Raw genomic sequence first — 8,046 nt, forward strand, 5'->3', positions numbered from 1 at the left:
TAAAGCTTCATTCAAGTCCCCTAAACCGGTAAAATTGTTCAATTAAGTCCAATATGACTTGTTTATCATGTTAAATCAATATGGTTTTGACACGTGTCATTTTTATTTTATTTTTAAAACAATTGTTTTTTATTTATTAAAAATTAAAAATAGTATTTATTTTAAATAAATAAATGTAAAAAAATAATAATTAATTTTTAAAAAAAAAAACAGTCACCGGCTGTCCAGCGCAGACAGCCGATGTCTGTTTTCCTTCTTCACGGTCGTCTAAGGAAGACGGCCATGGCTGACGAAGGAAGACGACCATGGTCGTCTTCTAGATCTGGACGAGGGCTACGGCCTTGGCCGCCGCCCTCGTTCCAGACAGAGGGGATTGTTCCAGTCCCCTCCGTCTGGAACGAGGGCAGCGGCTAAGGCCGTAGCCCTCGTCCAGATCTAGAAGACGGTCATGGCCGTGGCCGAACGGTCACGGTTGTTCGTGAAGAAGGAAGATAGCCACCGGCTGTCCGGCGCGGACAAACGCCGGTTGCTGTTCTTTTTTTTTTTTTTTTAAATAATTTTTTTAATTATTATTATTATTTTAATTAATTAATAATAAATAATATTTTTAATAAATAAAAAACATTTGTTTTAAAAAAATAAAATAAGAAAGACACGTGTCAGCATCATATCAATTTAACCTGATAAACAAGTCATATTGGATTTAATTAAACAATTTTACCGATTTAGAAGACTTGAATGGAGTCAGTGGCGGAGCCACAATGCGAGCAGTGGGGGCAGCTGCCCCCAGTACCCTACCCCATATAAATTGGATATATATTAAACATACCAAGATTTCAACAAAGTTTAATTTAGTTTAGATGGTTATGTTTTTGTTTCTTTATTATATGACATGAAAAGGCAGCAATTCAAATCCTCTAGTTGTTCCATCTAGCAATTTAGTTGCCATTTCCTTTATCCATCTAGTAATTTAGTTTTAGTTGCCATTTCCTTTTTCCATCTAGTAATTTAGTTGCCATTTGCAATATTAATATTAATATTGTCCTTTGTAATCGTGTTTAGTTGTCATTTTATTTTTCATTTGTTTTTCACTACTTTAATGGTTATGTTAATACCAATGACGAATGCATTTACTGGAAATTCGTTAATATTAATTGACATAGTTGTTTATTTGGAATAATGAGTTAATGTTAGTTAGTGGTAGGGAATATCCCGACCGACATAGCTTCACCACGACCGAGGAGCCTTTGTCTCTTTCTCCTTGTCTTTGCAGGTAACAGGTCGGGCTCCACAAGAAGAACCCGGTCGTAGACCGACCGGAGTTGCCCGAGCGACGTTGTCGACCACCGAGCGGTAACCCTTCGGCGAAAGAGCTGACGAAGGACACGTGGCGGCTTTTTACATCGACAGGCAGGGCACCCGGGAGGATGACACGTGGTGGCTACGTGGAGGACATGCCGAACGGCTGGAATCCTGTCCCCGGCCTAGTGGCTATAAATACCCACAGTAGCTACAGTGGAAGGGACTTTTGGACGATCGATAGGTTGTTGTTAGAGAATCCCGACCGCAGTCAGTCGGTACTCAGAGCAGCCAAGTAGATTGTACTTAGGGCCTTTACCGGGATCAATAAAGATTTTACTTGCTTTAATTGGTCTCGTGTTATTTTATATTGCTTACGTAGAATTAGCAGTATCATTTTGGCGCCGTCTGTGGGGACCCGTGCAAGAAACCAACGTCTTGACGAGCACCCGATCACCATATCGACATGTATCCGTGGGCACACAACAACTTCGCCGACGACCAGGCGGATGCGGCGAGCTCCTCCGACCACTACGCTACCCAACAGCAGGGTCAAACAATGGACCTCAACCTCAATCTTTCACCACCACATCTGTCGAATACATACCCGGCCGCCCAGCAGCCGGTGAATTACATACAACCGGGATACCCACCACCCGGTCTGCCATACCAGCAGCCGCCGATGATGTATCCCGCCCAGTATCCATACCCGGTCCCACCTCCACCGTATGGGTACTGGCCAGGCCAACCGATGTGCTACACTTCCCCGGTTGGTTATCCACCATATACGCCTGCCTATACAGCTCCAGCCGCCGCCCCTCCAGTACAACCGACCGCACAAGTAGAGCCGCAGCGTCAGTCCACATCCCGGGCTCGACGCTCGGCTCATTCGCGGTTGGGGTCGGGGGGTGCTGATGCGATGGAGGCACCAGCTCAGGTCGTTCAAGCGGAGGACCCTGAAGAGGTTGCCCGAGCGGTAGCTTTCGATCGTCTCCGACCAGAGATGCGCCAGCGTTTGGGACCCCAAGACCCGAACCGCGGGCAAGAGGACGTACAAATGCAGGAAGCTAGCCACGAGGCTTCATCCGGGTATAGCGGGTCGAGATCTCACCGACGGCGACGTGCTCGGGATACAGCCCAAGCCGCTCAAGCCGCCGAGCTCAACGAAACCCGAGGATTGCTCTACAACCTCCAGGCGGAAGTTGCGCAGCTCAGGAGTGCGTATCCTACAGCACCCCCGGCCGACCGATCGACCCTACACCAGACGCCTTTCACAGCAGCGGTAATGGCTCAGCCTTACCCGCTCGACTTAAAGGTCTCGGGAGAAAAGAGTTACGACGGTCGGACAGATCCTGAGGCTCACGTGAATGATTTTTTCAGCAATATGATGCTGAAGGGCGTTTCAGACGCCGTGATGTGCAGGGCCTTCTACTCAACCCTCACCGGTCGGGCGGCAGAATGGTTCCGAACCCTGTAGCCGGGGTCAATCGACAAATTTGAGACCCTGGCGATCAAGTTTGTATGGAAGTTCATTACTTCCAAAGTGGTGAGGAAGTCCTATATGTACCTCGAAAAGGCCAAGCAGCTCGAAGGGGAAAGCTTGACCGACTTCCTCATCAAGTGGAAAGCGGCGGTCGGGGAGGTCGAGCCCATGGATGATGCGACCGCCACTCACATGCTTCACATCTCCCTCCGGGCGGGGTATCTATACCAGGATTTTATCCTCCACCCCCCGACCACATATGAGGAGGCCCTCCGAAGGGTCACTGACTACGCCAACGCAGGTGAGGCGAACGCCGTCAAGCGCTTGCAGGAGGTCGGCTCTTCGTCCCGTAAACCGGCCGGCCGGGCGGAACATCGGTCGGGAGATGACCATCCCCGATCCCGCACCAGGCCTGGCGAGTTTACGGCCTTAAACCGATCCGCGGCGGAGGCCATGCAGTACGCTCAGTCCTGCAATCTCATCAAACTCCCCCATCCCGATCGAGACGGCCCTGACAAGAGTAAGCACTGTGCTTACCATCGATGCGCCGGGCATGACACTGAGGAGTGTACCCACTTGCGCCAATTATTGGAAGATTTGCTCAATTTGGGAAAATTGGACAAGTGTGTGGGAAAGAGAGAAGACAGCAAGAGAAATACCGATCGGAGGGATCACAGACGATCTCATCACCGTTCTAATCGGTCGGGCCAGGACCGAAGAGACGATCGAAGGGACGATCGTCATGATGACCGACGGGACCCTGACCCTCCGTCCGGTAGCCGCCCGTCCGGAAAACCAACCATCCATGTCATTTTTGGTGGGCTGGAAGATGCTTCCCGACCGCGGACAAATTGCCGGTCGCAGTAGTGGATTCCCGGGAGACCGGGAAGAGGCAGAAGATGGAGCCCATAACCTTCACCCTCGAGGACCAACCCACCAGCAGTGATCACGGCATGGAGGCGCTCGTGGTCACGATTGACATCAAGGGGACGGATGTCCAAAGGGTTATGGTTGACACGGGCAGTAGCGTGAACGTCCTATACTTGGACGTGTTTGAGAAGCTTGGCCTTGACAGGAAGGAGCTGACTCCGGTCGGTGTACCACTGTCAGGATTTATCGGGGCTCTTATCTACCCCGAGGGAAAAATAACGCTCCCGGTCGAGATCGGCACGCCTCCAAAGTCGATCCAAACGGAGCTGGAATTTGTTGTGGTCAACCTCCATTGCGTCCACAACATTATCTTGGGCCGACCCGCCATTATGAAGAGTCGGTGGGATAATTTCTATGCCTCACCTATGCATGAAATTCCCCACCCCCAACGGGGTCGGCGTGGTCCGTGGCGATGTCCAATCCGCCCGGAAGTGTTACACCCGAGCGGTCAATAGACGTGACTTCCGGTCCGTCTTCCCGGGTGAACACTATAGCCAAGGAGGAGGCTAAGGAACGGAAGGAGCAGCCTGAGCCTTCCGAAGAAATTGAAGAAGTTCCCCTGTCCGAGGACCGCCCGGACAGGAAGATTAAGATTGGCCGAGCCCTCACTCCCGAGCTCCGAGCGGAAGTTCTGGCCGTGCTCCGGGAGTACGCTGATATTTTCGCATGGGGGCCTGAAGACATGCCCGGGATCGATCGGTCGGTCATTTGTCACAAATTGACCGTCGATCCCGCAGCTAAGCCGGTCGTGCAAAAGACACGACACCTCTCTTCCGATCGCCGCGAGTTTGTAAGAGAAGAAGTCAAAAAGATGGCAGGCGATCGAGCACATCCGTCCGGTGGTCTATCCTGAGTGGGTGGCAAATATTGTCCTTGTTCCTAAGCCCCCAGCATGGAGGATGTGCATCGACTTTACGGACCTCAACAAAGCCTGTCCGCTCGACCCGTATCCTCTACCGAGCATTCATCAGATGGTCGACGAGACAGTTGGGGCCGAGTTAATGAGCTTCATGGATGCCTTTAAGGGATACCATCAGATCATGATGCACCATGAAGACGAGAGCAAGACATCCTTCGTGACCCCGGATGGGCTATATTGTTATCGAGTGATGCCGTTCGGCCTCCGGAACGTCAGGAGCGACCTACCAAAGGATGGTCAACATGCTCTTTGCTGATCTGTTGGGCCGAACGATGGAAGCTTACATCGACGATATGTTGGTCAAGAGTCGGGACCGATCCGATCCACACTCGGGACCTTCGGGAGTGCTTCCAGATCATGAGGAAGTACCAGTTGCGGCTGAACCCGACCAAGTGTACATTCGCGGTTCAGACCGGCAAGTTCCTCGGCTATATGATGACCAAGAGAGGAATCGAGCCTAACCCGGCCAAAGTAAAAGCGATTCTGGACATGCAGCCACCTTCCACCGTTCGGGAAGTCCAGCAATTGACCGGTCGGCTGGCAGCCCTCAGCCGGTTCCTCTCCAAACTAGCCGAGCGCGCTTTACCTTTCTTCAAGGTATTGCGGAAGGTTAATGGATTCGTCTGGGACGAAGAATGCCGAGCGGCTTTTGACGAGCTGAAGGAGTATCTCATGTCACCGATCGTGCTCTCAAAGCCCGAGCTCGGAGAAGAGCTAGACGTGTACCTCGCCGTCTCCGATCGTGCAGTAAGCGCAGTTCTGTGCCGAACCGATCCGGAAGGGGTCCAGCGACCGGTGTACTATGTAAGCCACGCGCTACATGGTCCCGAGCTCCGGTACTCCCGGTTAGAGAAGGTCGTCTATGCCTTATACATTGCTGCAAAGAAGTTGGCTCCCTACTTCCAAGGTCGAGCAATTCGCGTGCTGACCGATCAGCCAATCGGGCCAGTCCTCCGAACTGCTTCATCATCAGGTCGCCTAGTCAAATGGGCGTTAATGTTGACCCAGTACGCGATCGAATACCGACCAAGACCGGCTATTAAAGGTCAAGCTCTTGCGGATTTCTTGGTTGAGTGCACCGCCCGGGATACTCGACCTCCTGAGGTTGCGGATCCCGAGGCTGAGTGGTGGTCGCTGGCTACAGATGGGTCGAGTAGCAAAAAAGGGGCAGGAGGAGGAGTGGTGGTCACGAGCCCGGAAGGATTCAAGATCTATTTTGCTCTTATGTACCAGTTCCACCCGACCAACAACGAAGCCGAGTACGAAGCATTTCGTTAATGGCTTGCAGTGCGCTCGGGACTTGGGGGCTGAATACATTCCGAGCTCAGACAGATTCCGCGCTCGTGGTCGGGCAAGTCCTCGGGGACTATGAAGTCAATGGTGAGCGTTTGCAGTTGTATCGAGACCTTGCCATGGAAAAGCTCGCTCAGTTCCGGGGGTATACCGTCCGACACATACCCCGGTTAGATAACGCCGATGCGGATATCTTGTCTAAACTGGCCCAAGACGCCCCGGAGCACATTTCGAAGATAGCTCGGATCTTGGTGATCCCAAGACACAGTATTCACCGTCTACCGGTCAATCCCATCCAACCGGTAGATGACAATTGGATTACCGATCTGAAGGAGTATCTCGAGCACGATCGCCTCCCCGACGACCCGCAGCGTGCTCGAAAGGCCAAGCTAAGAGCCCCAAGGTTCCAAGTCTTGGACGGTCGTCTGTATAGGCGATCGTATGGAGGCCCCCTCATGCGTTGCTTGACCGCATTTGAGGCTGAGTTGGTCATGAAGGAGCTACACTCGGGAATTTGCTCTTCGCATCAAGGAGGTCGATCCCTGGCCCGTCGTATCATGTTGATCGGGTACTATTGGCCGTCCCTCCAGCTAAACTGTGAAAAGTTAGCTCGGGAATGTAAGACGTGCCAACTGTACGCCCGGATGCCTGGACGACCGGCAACGTTCTACCAGCCAGTCACGACCGCAATTCCCTTCGCGAGGTGGGGGGTAGACATCTTGGGCCCCTTTCCTCAGCTCTCCGGTCGGAGAAAGTTCGTGATCGTCGCCATAGATTACTTCTCCAAGTGGATAGAAGCCGAGCCTTTAGCCACGATCACATCTCAGCAATGTGCTCGCTTCCTTTGGCGCAATGTCATTTCCCGTTTTGGCGTGCCCGTGCATCTCATTAGCGACAACGGTCGCCAGTTTGTGAGCCAATACTTCCAGAATTTCTTGGCCACGATCGGGACGACTCACGTCCGGTCGTCGGTCGCTTACCCACAGGGAAATGGACAAGTGGAGAATGCTAACCGGACGATATTGGAAGGTCTGAAAAAGAAGTTACACTCGGCCGGTCGTAGTTGGGCCGATGAGTTGCCATATGTTTTGTGGACTTATCGGACGACCCCGAGGGAGGCTACTTTGGAGACCCCTTTCGCCCTGGTTTACGGAGCCGAGGCCCGACTTCCGATCGAGGCCTGGATTCCGACCGATCGAGAGAGAACCTATAACGCGGAAGAGAACGAGCACGCGATGGCCGTGGACCTTGATGGGATCGACGAAAAAAGGGAGCTAGCCGCTCGACGCATAGCCGAGTATCAAAAGCGCGTCAAGAGTTCTAAAGATGTTCGGGTTAACCCTCGTTATTTTCAAGTCGGAGACTACGTTCTACGACGAAGGGAGGCCAGCCAACCTCTAGAGGGCGGAAAGCTAGCTCAGAACTGGGAAGGGCCGTACATCATCAACGCTGTCATACGGCCGGGTACATACCGACTAGAGACAACGACTGGTCGGCTAATCGAGGGGACTTGGAATTCCGAGCACCTCGTTCTTTTTAGGCATTAGCCTATTTTTTTGTATTTTTAGGCGAAGTGGGGGCTTGACCTGCGAGTTAGTCCCGGTCGTCATTTCTATGTAAATTTATGGTTGTAAAGTTAATTCAACCGCCTGCGAGCGGGAAAGTTTAATGTACATACGATCGATGATTGCCCGACCGTCTGTATGCGGCGGCCCGATCGGTTATATTCTTTCACCCTCGTTACATGCAGATCAGTCCAACATTCATCAACCGGGCGAAATCTATCGACCGGTCAAAACGCGCTCCACATTGGCGGACACCCAAGTCACGCCACTGATCGGGGAAGCCAGGAGCTCTCAGCATTATTCCCCGATCCGTCCAACTTCTGTCCACTATTGCACCCACTCGTGCCTCGAGCGCACAATAGTGTGGGGGCTGGGATAAGGAAGTATTCGCAGGCCCGTCGCTCGGTTACATCCCGACCGTAGAGGCTTGTTTCCAAAAAATTTTCGACACAGGCCCGGGGATCGGGTACACCCGATCGGTTGGCCAGATTTGACGTCGTAATATCAAACGCACGACCAGGCCATAAGGTCGTAAGGTCGGGCGTCGAGTGGGTCGA

Source organism: Ipomoea nil, unplaced genomic scaffold (genome assembly GCF_001879475.1).
Source record: "Ipomoea nil cultivar Tokyo-kokei standard unplaced genomic scaffold, Asagao_1.1 scaffold2760, whole genome shotgun sequence".
Classification (NCBI taxonomy): Eukaryota; Viridiplantae; Streptophyta; class Magnoliopsida; order Solanales; family Convolvulaceae; genus Ipomoea; species Ipomoea nil.